The sequence below is a fragment of the Rhinolophus sinicus genome, linkage group LG11 (assembly GCF_036562045.2).
Source record: "Rhinolophus sinicus isolate RSC01 linkage group LG11, ASM3656204v1, whole genome shotgun sequence".
Lineage (NCBI taxonomy): Eukaryota > Metazoa > Chordata > Mammalia > Chiroptera > Rhinolophidae > Rhinolophus > Rhinolophus sinicus.
The window spans coordinates 2,992,796-3,015,176 of record NC_133760.1 but is presented as its reverse complement, the minus strand read 5'-3'; the positions used below and the strand labels follow the sequence as shown (position 1 = coordinate 3,015,176).

At 42.2% G+C, this 22,381-nt stretch overlaps 1 non-coding gene and 1 pseudogene across 6 annotated transcripts in view; one reads left to right on the top strand and one right to left on the bottom strand.

Annotated features, from left to right (window-relative positions):
* Nucleotides 1-3,993: 3,993 nt before the first annotated feature.
* LOC109437593 (uncharacterized) lies at nucleotides 3,994-16,697 on the bottom strand (annotated as a pseudogene).
* Nucleotides 16,698-16,820: 123 nt separating this feature from the next.
* Nucleotides 16,821-22,381, top strand: part of LOC109437569 (uncharacterized) — a 41,091-nt gene continuing 35,530 nt past the window's right edge. For 3 of the 6 annotated variants that reach the window (XR_012490374.1, XR_012490373.1, XR_012490375.1), the window contains exon 1: nucleotides 16,825-16,969. This is a non-coding gene — a transcript (uncharacterized LOC109437569). Of the gene's footprint in view, nucleotides 16,970-19,893; nucleotides 20,046-22,381 lie in introns of all 6 variants that reach the window. The other 3 variants (XR_012490376.1, XR_012490378.1, XR_012490377.1) reach the window with 3 other exon arrangements.

The following is a 22,381-nucleotide window of genomic DNA, read 5'->3' as shown; positions in this document are numbered from 1 at the left end:
TTTTTTCCACCAGATTTTCTCTGTAATTTGTCATCACTAAATTAAATCCCCGCTATTTTGGAAGAAGTCCTACAGTGACTGACTGTTTTGTTACAATGGTTATACTTATATATAAGCCTTCACCTCAAAGTTATGACTCAAATGAGGAGTGGCTCAGTGCGCCCAAGCTTTGTGTGTAAACAATGTGCTTATGCTGAATACCTACTATCCTTCTGGAGGTGTGGAATTTGCTATGTGCTAGAAAGAGTGCCTCCTAAAATCCCTGGGCACTGAGTCTCCAATAAACTTCTCTAGTACACATGTCAATCTATTGTCATAATTTTTTTCTTTTTTAAAGGAGGGCGCAGCTCACAGTGGCCCATGCAGGGATCGAACTGGCAACCTTTGTGTTATTAGCACCATGCTCTAACCAACTGAGCTAACTGGCCACCTCCCATTGTCATAATTCTTAATGGAGCTTAAATTAAGCTCGTCATTTGAGACTTTCGAGACAGGACTATTGAAGATTGTCGCTAGTTTCCTCTGGACGTCAGTCTTTATGCCTTTTCTCTTGACTGAGTTTGCTTTGATTCCTTTTGCTGTAATAAATCATTGCAGTCTTCCTAGCAAATCATCAAACCTGGGGTAGTCTTGACTTCTGACACAATCATTCATTATAACTTGTAGTCTTTATAGATCTGGCCATAAAAGCCCATGAAGATTCTCTTTGCGGTCCACATGTCATGTACTCTACCAACTATTCACATGGCTTTGTGTCAGCACTCTGTGAGGGATCCAACATTAGAATAAAAATACACTGCTGTGTGCGGCCATTCACTAAAACATATACATAAGGAGTGTCTACTAAGGGTTAAAAAGAAAAGGTAAAATGAACAAAATGAAACAGTGACTGGATGCAGGATGATGAAAGAAAAATGACTATGGGTGTCATTCTGGCTTGGACAACATGACAGAAGATAATGGGATTCACAAACATGTTTTTCAGGCACCCCAAACCACAACGCCAAAAACCAAATGCATGCCTCAGCCTTCCTTACCCCCACCCCAGCCTCAAACCCAGACATTGTCTGTATTTTCTATACAGTTTATGCAGCCATGAAAAAGAGTGACTTTGGTTTACCTCACTCAACCTAAAGGGATGGCCACAATGTATTGTGAAATGAGAAACGTAATTTGCAGATAAGCATGGTTTGATCTATTTTAGTAAAATGAATAGAGAGTTTTGTAAAACAAGCATTTGACAGTTGAGGCAGAATTATAACAGTATTCAATATGGCACTCAGTGTAGGAAGAAGAAACACTCAGAACAATTATATTAAGAATAAGGAATGTAAAGGAACCTAGTGGTACTAAGGTTTCTACACATCAAAATGCTAAGTTGCTGATAAAGTTAGACTGTAATGAGTTACGTTTGTACAATATTTAGAGTAACCACTAAATAAGAACTTAGGCACAAACTTAAAAAACATTATAGATAAGTCAAATGCAATTCTAAAAAATACTGAAGAAACCCACAGGAAGGTAAAAATAGAAAACAAAACAGAAAAGCACCCAAGTGAAGAAAAAAAAACATCAACCAGAAAACAACAGAGAAACAATATACAAGAAACACAAAAAAGTCTAATTATAAAATGGTACACTTAAGCCCTAACACATCAATTACTTTAAATAGAAATGTTCTAAATCTACAAATTAAGAGAAAGTGGCAAGATGGACAAGAAGTGTGGCCTGACTATATGCTGTTATTAGAAACTTACTTCAAATGTAACGATATCTATAAGGTTGAAAATAAAACTACAGAAAAATATAAACCATGCAAACATTAATCAAAACATGCAAAACTGACTACATTAATACTAGATAAGGTATGCTTCAAAGGCAAGGAAATGAACAGAAGTAAAAATAGATACCAAATAATGATAAAAGGGTCACTACATCGCAATGACACAGAGATGTTAAATGTGTATGCACCAAACAGAGCTTCAAAATACATGAAGTAAAACCTAATAGAAATTCAAGGACGAACAGAGGCCGGCGAGGTGGCTCAAGTGGTTGGAGCGCTGTGCTCCTAACACCAAGGTCACAGGTTTGATTCCCACATGGGCCAGTGAGCTGCACCCTCTACAACTAAGACTGTGAACAGCTCTCCCTGGAGCGCTGCCGAGGTTGGCATGGGCTGCTGTGTGCTGCCGTGGGCTACCGTGTACTGCCATGAGTGACCGGCACCCAGCGTGAGCTGCCATGAGCTGCTGTGAGCTGACCAACTGGTGACCGACTACCTCAGCGGGGGGCGGGGGGAGCGCAAATCTCATAATACCAGCATGGGGCAGGGAGCTGTGTCCTACACAAGTAGACTGAGAAACAATGGCTTGAACCGGAGTGCAGGGGGAGGCAGAAGGGGGGAAAAATATTGGCCACTATTATCACATTAAAAAAAAAGGAGGAAAAGACAACTCCACAATTATACTAGAGGATACGAGAAGACTTCAACACCCCTCTTTCAGCTACTGACAGAAATAGTACCATGTTTCCCCGAAAATAAGACCGAACTGGACAATCAGCTCTAATGCGTCTTTTGGAGCAAAAATTAATATAAGATTCGGTCTTATTTTACTATAATAATAGGACTAGGTCTATAATATAATATAAGGTTAGGTCTTATATTAATTTTTGCTCCAAAACATGCATTAGAGCTGAACATCCAGCTAGGTCTTATTTTCGGGGAAATACAGTAGACAAAAAAAAATCTGTTAAGTATTTAGAAAATCTGACCACCACCATCAATAGGATCCTGCAGACATTTATAGAAAACTGATTTAACGAGAGCAGAACACATTCTTTTCAAGCAGCCATATAGAACATTCAAGAACATAAACCATATCCTGGGTCATAAAAAAAACCTTCAACAAATTTAAACAATCAAGCCAAATGCAAAATAAACTAGAAATCAAAAACAGAAAGATAGCATGAAATACTACCAACATTAGGAAATAAAACATTAAACTTCTAAATAATCCATGGACTACAGAGGAAGTCTCTAAAGGAATCAAGAAATACTCAGAACTGAGTAAGTTGTAATTAAAATTTATGGAATGAAGCTATGAAGGAAATTTACAGTTAACCCTTCAATGCAGGTTTGGACTGCATGGGTCCACTCACATGCAGAAACTTGCCTTATTCAAGGGCCAACTGTATTTTTCGATCTATAGTTGGGAATCCATGTATGTAGAGGGCTACTAGTTTTATGTGGATTTTCAACTGTGTGTGTGTGTGTGGGGGGTCAGTGCCCTTAACCCCTGCATTGTTCAAGGATCAACTGTACTTAATGCCTACATTAGAAAGGAAAAAACATTTCAAATCAATAATGTCAACACCCATCTCAAAATATACAAATGGCAAAATATAACCAAAGCAAAGTAGAATAAAGGATATAATAAAAATCAGAAATTAGTGAAATTAAAAAATGATATAAAGTACTGGTTCTTCCAAATGATCAGTAAAATTGATGTCTATGAAGATTGACACATTTCCAAAATCAGGAAAATGGGATATAAGTACAGATCTTGCTGCCATTAAAAAGATAAGGAATACTGTGTTTCCCCAAAAATAAGACCTAGCCGGACAATCAACTCTAATGTGTCTTTTGGAGCAAAAATTAATATAAGACCCAGTCTTTATAATATAATTTTATTAATAAATACACTATATTAATTTTATTAATATAATAAATTATATTAATTTTTGCTCCAAAAGACACATTAGAGCTGACTGTCCAGCTAGGTCTTATTTTCGAGGAAACAAGGTACTTCAAATAAGTCTACAAAATAGAAAATTTAAATGGAACAATTACTTACAAACTATCCAATTTATCCAATATGAAATAGGTACTCTCGGTAGTTCCATACTTACCAAAACCAATGACAGTTTTAAAAAAAAACAATGAAAACTACACATCATCACTCAAGAAATTAGAAGAAAACTTGCTCAATAAAATATAATCAAATGGAATGCTTTAATATAGTATGTAAAAAGAATCATACTCCACAACTAAATGGGGTTTATTCCAAGAATGCAAGGCTGGTTCAATATTTACAACACAATTAATGCAATGCCATCATATCAACAGGCCATAGGGGGAAAAATCAGATGATAATGTCAATTAATGGAGATAAAGCATTTAACAAAATCCAATAGTCATAACAAAAGAAAAAATCTCAGCAAATTAGAAATAGAAGGAAACTTTCTAAATTTGATAAGAAAACTATGAAAACAACTTATAACTATCATAGTACTTAATGATGAAAAACAGTGTTTCCCCCAATATCAGAAACCAATCAAGGATATCCTTCCTTACTACTCCTATTCAACATCCTACTGGAAGTCCTAGCTAGTGTAGTAAGACAAGAAAAGGAAATAAGAGATATAGAAATTGGGAAGCAAGAAATAAAACTCTATTTGCAGCTGTCTTTTCTAGGTAGAAAATCCCAAGGATTCTATCCAAACAAATGGCCAATAAAAAATGAGTTCAGGTTGTGGATACCAGAACAATTATATTTCTGTGTACTACCAAAGATCATGTGGAAAATTAAAGTTTAAAAAACAATTCCATTTACTATCACTCAAAAAAAAGGAAAGAAAACAAAAACCTAGGTACAAATCCTAACAAAATTTATCAGAAACAGTATATTGAAACTTTTAAAATGCTAATGAAATAAATGAAGAATTACTTAAGTAAATGCAGTTATATCATGTATGTGTTCATGAGGCCAGTTATCAAATTGATGTACAGATTTAAATCAATTTCTATCAAAATGAGAGCAAGACTTTTTTTGTAAGACTAGACAAACTTAAGCTAAGATTTATATGAAAAGTCAAAGGAATTAGGAAAGTTAAGTCAATTTTAAATAATAAAGAGAAATGAACCACTTTACACACTTTAAAGATTTACAGTACAGCTACAGAAAACAACAGACTGGGATAAAGATGTATTAGGTTTTAAAATCCCATAAAGAATGGTTTTTTTAAAAAACCAAAGCCTTAATAGTCCTAACTCATACAATAGAATATGCCCATTCATATGTGTATCCTTATGTTCTTAAATATCTGCCCTCAACCATCTAAATCTTCTGACACTGGATAATAATGAATGTACACAAGACACATAAAGGGTCAAGGCCCTTTACCCCTGAGACAACATTCCCCTTGCCCCAAGTAAAGTAATCCATGACAAAGTGCCATAGGCTTGACAAAGAAGTCTCATTGGATTTTTCTCTTCTAAGTCTCCTTGATTAAAAAAATTTCCTAAAAAAAAAAAAAAAAAAAAATTTCCTGAGATAACACTGCAGTGTAAACTAAGTAGAAAGATGTATGTGAAGGTTCTCCTTGGTGTACAGTAAGACTAGTGTCTCCCTCATGGTTGAATTCTCAGATGCAGAATAAGGCTCTAGGCTGGGTCAATTTCTGAAATGCACCTTCAAATAACAAGTAATGATCCGCAACAAAAGGCTTTCTCACAATGAAGATACTTGTGGAGTTTCTCTTTGGTATGTACAATCAGATGCTGTGGTAGATGTTTTCTCTGGCAAAACATTTTCCTCCGTGGTTACATTCAAAAAGTCTTTCCCCAAAAGGAGTTCTCGGAGAGTGACTGCAGTCTGCCCACTTGTGAACTGTCTTCCCACTTCTGTTACACTGACAGGGTTTCTCCCAGAATGCATCCTTTGATGCTGACTCAGGGATGAGCTGCGACTAAAGGCCTTTCCACACTCATTGCACTTATAGGGCTTCTCTCCAGTGTGGATGATTGCATGTCGAATGAGGTTTGTGCTCCAACAAAAGGATTTCCCACACTCCATGCATTCATAGGGCTTCTCTCCACTGTGAATCCGCTGGTGCCTTGTGAGGCCTGACCTGCGGTTGAAGGCCTTCCCACACTCACTGCACTCATAGGGTTTCTCCCCCGTGTGGATGCTGAAATGTCGAATGAGATCTTTCCTAGTGCTGAAGGCTTTCCCACATTCTTTGCACTCAAACGGTTTTTCCCCAGTGTGGGCCCTTTTATGCAAGATAAAAGTGGAACAGTGGGTGAAGGCCCTTCCACACTCAGTGCACACAAAAGGCTTTTCTCCTGTGTGTATCCGCTGGTGTCTCTTGAGGTACGACCTATGGTTGAAGGCCTTCCCACACTCAAGACACTCAAAAGGCTTCTCCCCCGTGTGGATGACATAGTGGTGAATGAGGGCTGCACTCTCACAGAAGGCTTTCCCACACTCACTGCACTCATAGGGCTTCTCCCCCGTGTGAGTCTGCTGGTGCCACATGAGGTATGATTTATGTTTGAAGACCTTGCCACATTCGAAGCATTCATAGGGATTCTCGCCATTGTGGATGATGTGATGTCGAAGAAATCCTGGCCTATGTCGAAAAACTTGCCCACATTCTTTGCACACAAAGGGTTTTTCTCCAGTGTGTCTCCTCTTATGCAGGACAAAATTGGAGCGGTGGGTGAAGGCCTTTCCACATTCATTGCACTTATAGGGCTTCTCTCCGCTGTGAATCCGCTGGTGTTGTGTAAGGTATGACTTGCGGTTGAAGGCCTTCCCACACTCCATGCACTCATAAGGCCTCTCTCCCGTGTGGATCATGTGGTGTTGAAGGAGGTGTGTACTCTTAATAAACGTTTTCCCACACTCTGTGCATTCATAGGGCTTCACTCCTGAGTGAATCTTCTCATGTCCAGCAAGAAGGTGTTTCTTATTAAAAACTTTCCCACATTCATTGCATTTAAAGATATTTTCCTCTTCCTGAACCATGGGATCTTTACCTGATTTACCTGAGTCATGGTCAAGAACGGCACGTCCTGGAGGGACTAGATCCTGAACAATCCTTGAACACACACCATCAGCTGTCCCTAAGCCATCATGTTCAGGGTTCCCAGGGACCTTCTCCTTCTGGAGGGCTATCCCTGATGTCATGTGTCCTCTCTTCAATTCCAATGGCCCATTCCGATCCTTGGTTTGGTCCACCTTGGACTCCCCTGGAACTTTTTGTGTTATTTGTTCCTGAAGTAAGGCTCCCTCACACAGGACTGGCTCACAACTGGTAAGTTCTGTGGTCTTGAATTTCTCTTTGTCACCTGAAATACAATACAGTACACAACAGGACCTGTTAGTAATCTCAACACATAACAAAATCAGCATCTCAGTTAAAAAAATAAAGATGAAAACAGTGCCTCTGTGCCTGCTATGTTTTGCTACCTCTGAATCCCAGGACTGCAATTTCTTTTTGTCCTGGTTCCTGGACTGTTGACACCGTGAAAATGGAAAACCAGGGGAATGGCTGGATGAGAGGACAGTGGATCTGAAGTAGAGACACTGCCACAATTCCAGACTGTACATGGCTAGAAAGAATAAAGATGCTGTGTGTTGCAAGTTTCCTCTGGACAAGGACATCCCACTTGCTACAACAATACTAGGAAAGGGCACCTAATGCAGCCCCAGTGGAAGACAGGAGTGTTTAATGCAAAATTAACATCCTCACAGAGAAGTGTGATCTTTGTCCCAATGCAAGGAAAGAACCTCTAAATTTTGGTTATTTCCAGAGTGACAAGAGTGTCTTTGTTATTCATGGTGAGCCCCAAGAAATGTACCTGCTAGTTTATGACAAAAGATAACTCATTATATGCCCCTAGATAGTTTATGATAAGGAGATGACTCAGGGTAAGGTCTGGCCACATCAGAAAGACCAACTATGTAATTAGAAAGTTGGGGCTTTGAGCCACAAGATATCATCTGGGCCCCAGCAATGGGAAGCTGGGCTGCAGACTGAGTCCCACTCACAAAGACTGGATCAATTGTGCTTATGTGATGAAGTCTCAATGAAACCTGAATACCGAGGCTCTGGTGAGCTTCTTGGGTGGGCAATACTCTATGCACGTCAATGCGAGGAGGTAACGAGCTGCTGAGGATACAGGGGTTTTGTGTTTGGAACACTTCCAGCCCCATATTCCGCATTTCTTCTAATTTGTATCCTTTGTCTATAATAGACACGACAGTGTGTATAATAGGTTTTAGAGCATTTTCTGAGTCTTTCTAGCAAATCATCAAACCCAAGTGTGGTTTTAGGAAATCCCTGAACTTGTAGCTGGTGTCAGAAGACCTGGGCAGACATGGCAGTCAAGAGTTCTGTGTCCTTAACCTTGAATTTGGCTAACTCTGTGAAGGCATAGGAGACACAGCAGCTTGGTCGTAGAAAGACAGAATATATATAGTAAAAGGAGCTGGAAAAATTGGTGACACTCTGGGAATGACAAAATCACATTCCTATCTCACACTGTACTCAAATGCTACTTCAGATCAAAGAGCTAAACGTCAAATGCCAAGTTTTAAAACTGTGAGAGTAAACAAGAATATTTTTTTGATATTGGGGGTACAGCAAGATTTTTACGCAAGACAAAAAATCATTAATCATATAAGAAACGTCAAAAATTAGACTACACTAAAATAAGAACCTCTCTTCAACAAAATATATTTTAAAGAGAGAAAATAAAATTTAAAAACAGAAAATTGTATCTGTAGCATCTACCGTGTTTTTCCAAAAATAAGACCTAGCCGAACAATCAGCTCTAATGAATCTTTTGGAGCAAAAATTAATATAAGACCCGGTCTTATTTTACTATAAGTAGAATATGTAAGTAAAATAGTATAATAACATATAAGTAAAATAATAGTAAAATAAGACCAGGTCTTGTATACGACTGGGTATAATATAACATGACATGACATAATACCTAATGTAACGTAATGTAACGTAATGTAATGTAACGTAACGTAATGTAACGTAACGTAATGTAATGTAACGTAACGTAACATACTGTACTGTACTGTAATGTAATAAATATAATATAACATAATATATAATACCGGGTCTTATATTAATTTTTTGCTCCAAAGGATGCATTAGAGCTGATTGTCCGGCTAGGTCTTATTTTCAGGGAAGCATGGTATAACTAATAAAAGCATAAGGAATGTACAAAGAATCCCTACAAATTAAAAAAGCAAACAAGTCAATAGAAAAACAGGCATTTATCATTAAATGACATTTCAAAGACAAAAATACAGCTTGGTGAACAATCCAATAAGATGCTAAAGACAACGAGATACAATTGCATGTCTACTTGAGAAGCAAAAATTAAGGAGCCTTAAGACTATCAAAGAGTGGACAGGATATTATCAATAGAAACTCCTATTCTTATTGGGAGAATTGTGAACTGGTATAGCCCCTTGAGAAAACAATGGCAAGTATTGTGTAAACTTGAAAATTTTCACAGCCTGTCATCCAATCATCCACTCCAAGAAACATCACGGACACCCCTAACCATGCGCAAGGTGACCAGTAAATATGACTGCTTTTGGCAATTGTTTATGAGTGAAAGGATGCAGAAAGTTAAACATCCCAAAGAGTGGATGAATTCAATGTGAGACAGAAGCATTTTATAATTTGTTTTCTTCAACTATAAGGACCTGAGCATATTTTTATGTTGAATAGAAAAAGGATGAAGTTACAAAAAAAACCATATAAGCGAAGAATATAAGCAAAGAATTTCCCTGAAAAGGTGTGATCTGAACTCTGGTTCATGGCCAGGGCCAAGACCTCACCACCAGGTGAAAGGAGAAGTCACAGACACGAGAGTAAAAGAACGTGTCAGGGTGAGGGTCAGGCAACAGGAGGAGGTGGTAGTCTTTTCTTTTAATGTGGAAACTGGCTGACACATCTTGTTGACACCCTGAGACATGTGTGGGAAGGAGGCATTGTCTGGATGACTGGACGCAGGCATGGCTGGAGGTGGAGATACGCATGTTGGTTCACTGAGGCAGAGTCCAGTCTCTAACCTGCTTGAGTGGCAAAACCTTCACTGAAACTTGGTGGGAGGAGTGAGCCAGGCATGCTGACATGGGGTGCCTTTGAGGCTTTCAAGTGGAGATTTAGGACTGAGGAAACAGCAGAAGGCTTGGAGTAGACCGGAAGGGCTAATGATGGGCTACGTACAGAAACTCACAGGCTGACTGAGCAGCCCAAAGGACCAATAGAGGGGAGAGAACATGGCACTGCAGTGGCACCAATCTCCATATATCAAGGCCCAATATCCCTAGCAGCCCAGATGTGGGGCAAAGAAGGTCAAATATCACCTTGAGGTTTTTCTAAACAGGAGGTGCAGGAAGACATGGGGACAGGGAGTGCCTGTGTTTCTGGCTGACACTCAGAGGATGGGTGGATGGAGAAGGGGGACAGGCAGAGTAGATCTGGAGAGAATAACTGGGAGAGGAAGAAAGACCCCTCGCCTCAGAATTCAGAGGGAAATGTGAGCTACATCACTCACTAGGACTAACAGGACATGAAAAGTACCAACAACTTTTCATGAACCACTTCCTATGGCTCAGACACTGTGCTGAGCAGTTTTATGCATAAATGCATGATGTGCTTACAGCCCCAAACAACCCCATGACACAGAAAACGTGATTTACTAGCATCTTCCAGGAACACACTGAGTGTAGCAGACAACACTCACCAAACCCTGCGCTCCTCAAACTGGACACACAGCTTCACACTTCCACACACCCAAGTGGGCCTGAATGCCTAGTTCTCGTCAGGGGGATGTGAGGGGAACCCGATGTTTGTGGGAGTAGGTGTGACATTCCCCCTTCCTCTCTCCATTCTCCTCTGCCAGCTGCAGGATGTCAGGACAACATGAAAGCCACATGTTGATGACAGAAAGGACCTGGGTCCCCGATTAACTGTGTGGTACACAGCTCCCCGCTGACTCACATGGACCCACCTCAGGGGAAGTGAGAAAAACAGTTTCCATATGCTGAGCACTGAGATTCTGGAGTTTGTCTGATCTGGTAGCTAGTTTTAGCTTATATGAACACACAGCGAGATCCTGTAACTTCGCTCTGACCACAGAGCTGGGAGTCGGCAAGTCAGGCTTTGAGCCTAAGACAGATCTTAGCTCACACACCTCTGTCCTCCATGAGGTCAGAGGGCCCACGGATCAAAGGGCTACAAGGCTTCCAAACCACCAGACAGGCCACAAGAAGCTTCCCCAGGGATCCATGACAGTGGTCTCCTCGAGGTCTCAAGCCTGCAGGGTCTCCCACTTGCCCACATCTTGGCTCCTACCTGGACAGGTGCTTTGCGAGAGGTCTTTCTTCACTGTCCATAGCTCCTGCTCCAGCTGGTAGATCAGCTCAGGTCTGGGAACAGGACACCCTGTTCATGGAGAAAGAGCACATAAGGATTTCTGTGAAAAGAAACACAACCTGTCAGTCTAGTCAGGGACTTCAGGATGTGGACAAGACCTCAGAATGAAGCTGCTCCCATCCACGCAAAATGCTGGAAACCACAGATATGCCATACTGACATGGAGTTGTTATTCCTAATACTAAACCAAAAACTAATATATAGAGAGTACAATCATATTCCAACCAACTTTAATGAATTATGTCATTTCAAAATTGAAATAAATTTATGGAGTAATTTAAGCAATTGACATATTTAAAATATTGACTCTTTTCATTCAAAACAAGGTATGTGTCTTCATTGATCTAGGTCTTTTTTTAGATCCTAAACTAAGTTGTATATCGTTCTTCCTACAGACCACAGACAACATGAGGATTCTGTATCTCAGGATTTCCTCATAACATCCCAGGAAGTACATACTGTGATCAACACCATTTTATCACTGAAGAAACCAAGGCTCAAGCAGATAACGCGACTTGCCAAAGAGCGCGTAAGTGGTGAGTGGCGGAGCCAATATGCAAGCCAGGTCTAGCCATCTCTGCTCTCTGTGCTATAACCTCAAAGCTACACAACTCAGCTCCAGAAGGTGCCGAGTCCAGACACAAGGACCAAAAGAATCTGATGAGAGTAACAGTAGTCGTGGTGGTAGCAGGGTTTTCAGTTGCTAACCTGCACACAACGGGATCACACCAGGTGTTCTGAGCCCTCTGCGTAAGTTACCCATTTACTCTTGCCACAGTCCTGGAAAGTAGATATCATTATCACCCCGTTTTACCAATGAGCACAGGAAGGCACAGACAGGTTCAGTAACTTGCCCAGGGCCACAGTTTTTAAAGAGCAGAGCTGGAGTGAACACCAGGGGTCTGGCTCCAGACCCTTGTCTCCCAAACACTCCATTACTGAGGAAACAGTGAACACCACTATGTGGGGCCAGCAGCCTGAGACCAAGTGCAGGATTGTGGGGAGGCAGGGACGTGAGCATAAAGATTCATCCTCAGAGAACGGGCCAGGGGAGCGGCAGACTCAGTGACTCTAGACTTCAGCATTTCATAACTACTAAAAAATAATAAAACTGAGAATGCTACATAGTGATATGGTCACATAAGGACATTTACAGGAACATCAAATATTATCTACTGTCTTCAACATTTCATTAAAAAAGGATTACTACAAAAAAATAGAGAGGACAGCTTCATGAAATGAAGTGTATATTCTATATTGGGTAAGTTAAGTGGCAATGGCCAAGTTTTCCTGACTTTGCAGCGGCCTGGCATGCCATGAAATTAAATGGGTGCAGAGGGAACAGAACCTGGAACAGGCCTAACATGCCACCAGTGCTCCACGGACCACAAGCTGTGACTATTAATCACTTTTCTTAAAGTGACCCAATTTTTATTTTTCTTAGACTGCTTCTAAAAGGGAATCCTGGGAGCGGCCGGTTAGCTCAGTTGGTTAGAGCGCAGTGCTCTTAACAACAAGGTTGCAGGTTCGATCCTCACATGGGCCACTGTGAGCTGCGCCCTCCACAACTAGATTGAAACAACTACTTGACTTGGAGCTGATGGGTCCTGGAAAATCATACTTAAAGTTTTAGAAAAAACTTAATTGATTTAAATAAATAAATAAATAAATAAATAAATAAATAAATAAATAAAAGGGAATCCTGGGAGGTGGCCGGTTAGCTCAGTTGGTTAGAGTGTGTTGCTGATAACACCAAAGTTGCCGGTTCGATCCCCTCATGGGCCACTGTGAGCTGTGCCCTTCTTAAAAAAATAAAAAATAAAAATAAAATAAAATAAAAATGAAATCCTGTATTGCGCTTAATAAATGGGAAACACTTTCCTTGACATATAAAGAGGTATGTGCATGGGCGCTAGCAAGAAACCCAGCATGACGGGCAGCGTGAGCTCCAGGAAAGCATGTAAAGGGGGTGAAGAGTCAGCAGGGCCAGATGGGGCACCTTTTATTTTAAAACTTTTTAAATATTTAATCTATCAAACTTTTCTAATTGTGTTTTATCTCTTCTGATAGACACAGGACATGATTCCAGTTCTGTAATAATAGGCATGCCTTACCCTGGATTTTCAGCCCTCCATTCCCTCAAGCTGAGTGGTCTGCAGTGACCATCTTTAAGCAGACAAAACACCTAAGCTGGTGTTTCTCGACCTCGGCACTCCTGACACTACGCTGCACAATCCTTTGGCGGGGGAGTGGGGCAGGAGTGGGGAGAGGCTGTCCTGTCCATTGCTGGATTTAATGGCACCTCTGGATCTACCCACTAGATGACATTACCACCCACCCCAGGGCGGAGCAAGCAAAAGTGACTGCACACATTGCCAAATGTTGCCTGGGGGATAAAAATGCCACTCTTAACTGTTCTCTCTTGTGCTAGGAGAGGACTTTGGCCCTGGACTTAGGAAACAAGAGACGATCATGGAGGCACACGAGAATAAAGAAGGCCCATAGCCAAGACCATGTTGTTCGGAACAATACCCGGTAGCAAGGAGGGCAAAGGCCTCCTGGGGGTCTGCCTGCTCACCCTCTTCTTGGACAACATCCCATCACTCACCGCCCTGAAAACTGGCCTGTAGGGGATGCTTGAGCTGAGCAGGCTGGCTCAGTCAGATCCCTCTCTGGAATGTGAAATAAGAACCACAGACAGGCCAGTCTGTGCTGGGCACTGGGGTGAGAGATCCCAGGAAGTATGGGCTCGGATGGCCATTCCTGCCTCAGGGATGCCCCAGGGAGCCCAGCAGCAAAGTAAGAAAAAGAAACAATATAAACGTGCAAAGAAGTACAGACAAGGAATCTGGGGCCACAGAGAGCCGAGACCGAGGTGGCCAGTCCTGTCGCAAACTCAATGTGGAGTAAAAGCCATTGTGAACACAGTGACATGAGCAGACCCAGAGAGAGAAGCCAGAAGAGGAGACCCAGGAGCCAAGACGTAGTCCTGGTGGTCCCCAATTCCTATACCAGTCTCTCATTGGGCCCGACTGGACATCCTGCCTTTGGGTTCTACAGAACACCCCCATTTCCTTCCACCACATTCTAGGAGCCAGAGGGAAATTGTTTCTTGCTCAAGTGAGACCAGGAGACCAGGCAGGAAGGAATGAGTTTAGAAAATAACTGCACCTGGTGGTAGGAGGGAGGGAGGGCTTCTGGGGCCTTCTTGACCAGCCAAGATAGAGCCAGAGGTTAGAATGAAGGAGGTGGCAGGTGTCCCCCATGGCAGAGTGGGGAGGACTTACCCAGAGACACGAGAAGCCCACAGTTTTCCAGCATCACTTCCTGGTACAGGGCCCTCTGGGCCGGGTCCAGCTGCCCCCACTCCTCCTGGGTGAAAGTCACAGCCACATCCTCAAAGGTCACAGACACCTGGAATGTGAAATAGAGGTAACAGAGTTGGCCTTCTGGCTGCTGCATGCAATCAGAGCTCATTCTGCATCATGGTGTAGCTATCAAGGCCCTAATCATCGAACACCTCCTGAGGGACGAGCTCCACGCTGGGCTCACGAGCAAGGTGGACAATGCTTTGGACATAACAGTGTAAAAGAGAAGCCTCCTATGTGGAATCCATTGAAAAGTCACACAAGACAGTGCAAGCGAAGTATGGACTATGAGATGCAGACAGTAAGGACTCTAAGATGTCAGAAAACTGAGGAAGCAATGACAATGATACCAACAATGGTAACAACAGCAACACCTGAATCGGACTGATCCTGCAACTGCCTGCCAAATGCTGAGGGCTTCACATCCTGGTTAAAGCGACTAATAATCTCTGGTGCCTTAGTCTCTCGTGGTTTGCGTTCAAATTCTTGAAACCTGACACTGGCCAACTGTGTTACTTTGGAGACATCACTTCATTTCCCGGAGTCTCAATACAATAATAGTCCCACTTCACCAATAACAGTTGTGAGATGTAGACAGAAATTATTCAATGCTCAATGTGCTTTGGGATTTTTATTCATTCTCTAACAGTGCCTTAGGCAAACATCTCATCACCTCCATGCCACGATAAATGACCTGAGGACAAGAGAGTTCCACCAGTTCTCCCAAAGTCTCATGTGTTACAAACTAGAGACAAAATTTTAGCACAGGTTACTCTCTACAAAGGTGTAATAGAGTAACCCGGCACGTCTCCGTTATCTAAGTGAACACACAGTAAGGAAGCTGTCAAGCATTTTCACCAGTTTTTGCTGTCAAATCTATTCCTGTCACCCCTAAAAATACATCTGTGAACATGGACAGAGGAGCAGAGCCTCACCAGTGACTTCACAGGAGAGGCACCTAAAAGGGTGGCACCTACCTGGGCAGTTGCAGGGCCTGGACCAGCTCCCCACAATCCCTAGGTCTCCCAGACTCCCAGGGAGATTCCACAATGAATCACTAGTGTTTTTCCTTCCTGAATCCTGAGGGCATTTATCGGTGAGACCAAAATACTTCAGGACCAAGGACCACAAATGGCTAAGGATAACACAGACTGTGGCCATGAGAAGAAGTCTTTGACTGCCCATAGTCTGTCCTGCCTCATAGGTGGGGCACCCTGCACACCGTCACCCTCCCAACACAAGTCTCAGCAGCCCCGCGAACCATGGCAACCTCACAGGCCCTCTTGGGCCTCCTTAAACAACCACTATGCCTCGCCTTTGTCCATGCACTTCTCTGCCTGGAAATGCCCCTCTCCTCTAACCCCGTTGTCCAAGGTCACCTGTTGGGAGGAGGACAGGTGGGTCAAAGAGGATCCATTAAGAACGCGGTGGGGGTTGAGATTTATTCTAATTATGACGGAACCCTTGAAAAAGGCGTCACCCATTCTTTCAACAACTTAGCATCTTTCAGAGGCCCAACATCGTTTAGTATTGGGGGGCAAACTAAGTGGCAATCCAACGCCACCGTCCAAAACACAAGACATCTGCGAAGACAAACCAGTGGATGTCTTGGTTCCCAGTCCCGTCGGAAACTGTGTCCACCCACAAAGAGAAGCAGAAATTCCGAAATCTTTGTCCACTCACCTGTGTCTGGTGGGTCGGCGACATCGCCATCATGAGAGCCTGTAGGTCGAGCGAGGCTGGGAGAGGCGAGCACCCGGGCGACCTCTACTGATCGTCGCACTCCGAGCCGCAGTGTCCTCCGCGGAAAGGGCGAACAACACCCAGGGGGCAGCCCTTGGCGACTACGGGGATGAACGGCGGGTGCACAGGCCCCGGGGAGGCCGCGGCCCGGTGGGCGACCTGGAGACACACCCGTTATGGGGAGTCGAGGCCCATACACAGGCTCGGAGGTGATTCCTATCCGCTTTCCCTGCTCGGAAAGGTGAGCCGACCAAATGTCTGGGAAGAGGCTCGGGCCAGTCGGGCGCCTGGAACCGAACCGCAGAGGCAAATGGCGTCCGCTGTGCAAAACCCGGAAGTCCCGCCCACGTACGTAAGCCGTCAGAATCGTCCCTGCCCTGGGCCGTTATTGGCCAGCGTTATTGACCCCCCCTTCCCCCACACACACACGATGCACAGCCTTCTGGGTAATGTAGTCTCCCACTCCAATATCCAACGACGCCAGCGGTGCCTTAACCAGGAAGTCTTCCTCTGCGTAGAAGATGCATGAGCCACCGGCCCGGAGAAATCGAGGCTTGGGAGTCACGGACGTTCGCCCAGTTCACACGGCAAATGTAAAGGTACGGGGTCAGGCCCTCGGATCGCCTGGTGACTTGCCCATTCTCGTTATCTGTTTCCTGCATCCTCTTGGGAGTAAACAGACGGAACAGTAGCTTAAGAACCCTCCTGAGGAGTGCGCCGGAAGTCCCGCCTCCATACGTTGTGCACGTGGGCACTCCCCTGGGCCTTGTGGATCCAGAACCTCCTTTATCTTATGAATGAACTTCTAAGTCACGCAATTGGCCCAGATCACCCGAAGAGGGGGTTTGCCATCCTTTGAGGTGGGGAGGCCGCAAGTGGAGGAATCCTGGAGGAAAACTCAGGACTCCCGTTTCCAGCATGATCAAATTGAAATGTCTGAAACCACAAAGTGTCTGTCACAGGCATTTCAACCTATGACTGAATATTAGCTGGAGCCTGGATATATAATTTGGGGGGTATCTTACACTGTTATTTCAAGTCATGATACTAGATGAGACCATCAAGGGAATGAGTGTAGACTGGAGAGGAGAATGGACAGAGCTTGAGCCCTGGACCAACCCGATTTCATTAAGTGGTTGACGACAAGAAACCAAGAAACTCATGTTAAGGGTTCTAATGTCCACCCAGAGGTATATTAAACAATCTTAGAAGTCACCTTTGGTGGGTTTCCCACAACTGGAGCTTAGAGAATAAAATGTATCTTTCATGATTTGGGGATGCAGAGGGATTGAGAAATGGAATTGGGGGGTACTAAAAAATGCCCTTAAGCGATTTAATATTTTTAAGGTGAGAGAGAAGTATGGTGACAGGACGTTAATTAGGTCAAGGAATGAAGAGTTCTGCAAAGAACTAGTAGGATATACATATTTTATAAATATTTATGTGTATATGTGTATGTACATACATGCACTTATGTATATACGTATACATATGCATGTACATACATGCATATGTATATACATAAAAATCACATATATAGTATATATGTGGGAGATTTATTTCAAGGAATTGGCTTATGCGATTGTGAGCCTGGCAAATCCAAATCCATAGGGTAGAAGGCAGGTTGGAAACTCTCCAGCTAGACCTAATGTTGCAGTCTTGAGGCTGAATTTCTTCCTCAGGGCACTCTTACTTTTTCTCCTAAGGTCTTTCAATTGATTGGATAAAGCCCACCTACGTCATCAAAATAAAATCTTTTTGCTTAAAGTCAATTTATTGTAGATGTTAAGTATACCTACAAAATACCTGCAAAGCAACACCTAGGTTAGTTTTGATTCAATAATTGGGTAGTACAGCCTAGCCACCTTTACACATAAAACAAGCCATCATATTCTACCCTTTGTCAATTTGGCACTCATACATACCTCCTTAAACCATATTTCATCTCCAGGTAAAGATAGTAAAAGAGATGTACTTTTATCTAACCAGATCAAACCTGGTATTGGTCCATTGTTACATGTGACAGATTACATATGATGAATGTAGTATGATCCATTTGGAGCTATTGATCTAATGTTAAATTATCTGATGTTGGAATTGCATGCTCCACTTGTGGCTAACAAAGAAATTTGATTGGGGCTTTATACCTTTGAGTAAAGAACAATAAATATTAGATAGCCATCCAAGTTAGGCAGGAAAATCAATCAGAACAACAGAACTTTCAGAGGTTAGGTGTTATTTTTCCAGCTCATAGTCTACATAACTACTTTGTAAGCATTTGCTTGTGCAAGGCTTGAGGACTCTAACTACATCTGCTTTCCTTGCAGCTACCAGGAAATAGGAAATATTTTCTGCCTCTCATCTTTCAGGCTGCTTTTTCAGAAGTTTAAAGGGCATATAGTTTTGAAGAAAAATGTGGACACCCTTCATGTACTGGTCTGGAAATATCTCTAGGATATAGTGTTAGTAAAAATACCTAAAGTCCAAGACTGAATATTCTGTGCTACCTTTTGGCTAATAAAAGGGGAAATTCTAATGTACGTTTGTCTTTGCTCAAAGAAAAGTCACTTAATTTGGCTACTTATGAGTCGGAATAAGTAGGAATAAAACTTCCCACTGCTTATCAAGTCACAACATTTTGTTTTTATGCCATATGCATTTGTTTCCTACACAGAATTGTTTAATTCAAAAAATCAATTGCATTGCTTAAAAAATACCAATTTTTCAAGATTGTGAGGCAGGGTTCCATTATATCTTACTGAAATGTCTATAGTGTGCCTTCTTTGTGCTAGACATTATTTTAAATTTTTGGTTTACAGGAGTGAACAAAACAAAGACCCTTGCCCTCATGAGCGGTGTCTAGAGGGGAAGACAGAAAATAAACAATAGCTATAATAAACAAGTAAAGCATATATTAGACAAAGAAAATGAAAAGGAAGAAAAGAATAAGGTGGATGTGGGTGCCAGAGTTTGGGGTGTTGGTTTGCAATATTTATTAGGATGATCGGGGAGAGCTTACAGAGAAGGTGACATACAAACAAAGTCAATAAGGAGGTGAGGGGGCCATATGGAGATGGGAGGGGAGGAGGAATGTCCTGGCATAGGCTTTGTAGCATGCATGTATTCAGTCAGTGCATAAAACAGGAAGCTAATGTGGAGTCAAGCAGAAAGCAGTAAGAGACTATGAGGACTTTGGCTTTGCTTCTAAGAGGATGGGACCATTGCAGTCAGGGTTTTGTATAGAGGAAGACAACACTCTAAACTTACATTGTGTTACTTTCCTATTGATGTGTAACAGTTATCATAAACGTAATTGCTTAAAACAACATACGCATATTATTTTACATTTTCAGTGGATCAGAAGTCTAGTCATAGCTTAACTAAGTTGTCTGCTTCAAGGTCTTACAAAACTGTGCTCAAGTTGTCAGTCAAGCCCGAAGTCCCAAAAGAGACTCAATTGAGGGACTATACACCTCAAAACACATTCAGGTGATTGCTAGAATTTATGTTCTTGTGGTTGCAGGATTGAAGGCTTCAGTTTCTTGCTGCCTGTTAGTGAAGATCACCCTTAGCTGCTAGAAACTGCCTTCAGCTTCTTATGTGGGCCAATATGACTGATGCTTCATCTGTCTGTGAGGAAGAGAGAATCCAGCAAGATGAGTCTTACCATCTTAGGTAACATAATCACATATATACCTTTAGCATGTTCCATATGTCTAGAAACAGGTTATAGGTTGGGCCCACAATCAAAGAGAGAGGTCATACAAGGGCTAGAAAACCATGAGGCAGGGATATAAGGCCCACACTGGTCATCCTAGAGTCTGTCTGCCACACATTTTAAGAGGTTCACTAAGGCTATTGCAAGAACAGACTCTAGTAGGATGAGGATGGAAGCAGAGAGCATGATTAGGAAGCTATTATAGGAACTCAGAACAAAGATTTTGTGGCTCAGATCAGAATGACTCAAGTAGAGAAAACTCTCTCTCTCTCTCTCTCTCTCTCTCTTTCCATATATATATATATATATATATATATATATATATATACATGTACACATATATATGTATGTATATGTATATATGTATATCTATGTATTTTACATGTGTACTTTATATACATATACTTTTTATTTGTAAATAATTTCAAAATTACAGAAAAACACAAAGAAACTCTATACCCTTGACACAGATTTGTCCATTAACATTTTGTCATATTTGCTTTATCATTCTCATTCTCCTCTGGTGAACTAGTGACATTTTGAGTCTCCTGGAATTAGTGTCAGTTCAGAGCCAGTGTCCAGTAGTTTCTAAAAGGTCTGATTTTATCCTTTTCCACCATGTACAGTTATCCTGGTAAAAGATCCCTTTGGGGAGAGCTGGGAGAAAGAGTAACGGTATAAATTTTCTGTAGTGTCTGGGGTCCTTCGCCAAGGGAACCTGGCCTCCGCTTCATAGAAGAGGTTCTGAGTCTGTAAACGGGTTCTGATCTGGGAATTGATTGACCATTCAGGACTCTCTGTTTTTATGATTTGAGTTAGATTTTGTTCACTTAACCTAGAACTTTTCTGTCATACAGATCAAGTAAGGATATATAGGTAATAGTAGTCTCCCTATATATTGCACTTATAGGAACACCATGATTAACTAGCCAGTGCTATAGGGCTGCGCACCTCAGGCTATTCTGATTGCTGCTATGACTGTTGTCCATCATGGTAGCCATACCCACCTTGCATTTGTCAGTTGAGTGCTGCCAGTTGGCCCCTGCTACCCTAGGATCCGATTACTCCTATTGCACTTAGGTTTTCCAATTCCTACTGTAAGATTTGGCCTACAGAAAAGAGGGATCACAGAGCTCTTCAAGGATGCTGGTGCTCCCCTTACAATTTTGTCTCAAAGTATGGGTAAAACGTATGTCTTATGGAGCCAGCTAGTGTGGGCGAGTAGATCTAACATTCAAATATCCCTCAGCCATTAAACATGGAAGTTTGGGCATTTCCAATTCACTCACCTTGGGCCATGTTTTGGTCCGCAGTTTAGCCAACCAACCAACCAACCAAACAGATCCCTTTCTAGGGTCATGAGGTTAGGTGAGAATCTCTTCTTTGTGAGCCCATACCAATATACTCAGCCTGATCCAACTTTATATTTCTTCCTCCATTATCCCACATCCTTAGTATCTGTTCCCACACATATTCCCCAGAAAACTCAAGTAGTTTTTTTGAAGTTTAATACACTTCCTCATGGGTCATACTTTGTACCTCCCATTTAGGGGTCCGCTGGGACTTCAGTATGGTCTAAACGCAGTGAGGAGTAGTGGGGGGAGGGGGTTCCTGAGCAGGAGCAGCATTGTCTTACATGGCAACTGCCTCAGGGAACTGGAATGCCATACCGTTTCCTCAGGCATTGCAGTGTTGATTCCCTCAGAGGTGGAAAGGCGGATACCACTGGGGTGGGGAGGTAGCTTCCACTGTGGAAGGAGAGACCTTTACCATTGGCAAAGAAAACTTCAGAATACAGGGTCTCAGTGTCCCCATTTTCATCAAGTTCTTCCCACACATCCCATGACAACTTACATGACCCCATTATTTCCAGTTAATACCCTTACTTTTATAGTGGCTATCCTGTGAGGCTGGGAGCCCAACTGTTTTGTAAGTCAATCACAGGTTGAGGTTTTGTATTTGATTTTCAGCAATTTCAGCCTTGTGTTTACAGGAGATAAGAGTCTCCTTCAGGGCACACAGAGAAGCTCTTAGGTCACTTATGGGGTGTGTGATTTGGGAATTCAAATCCCTGAGCTCATCCTTTTCTTCCACGCCTTTGTCTAGCAACACTAGAAGCAATCAACCAACACCATTATATTCCTTAGTTTTCCAAAAATGTTTTGAAAATGTCTTATACAGAGTCATTTAACTCCTTGCTTCTTACAAGTGGTTGATTAGATTCAATGGAGATATTTTGTGTATCTTTATAAATGGTTCACATTACGAATGCCCTCTTGACTACTGGAAGTAG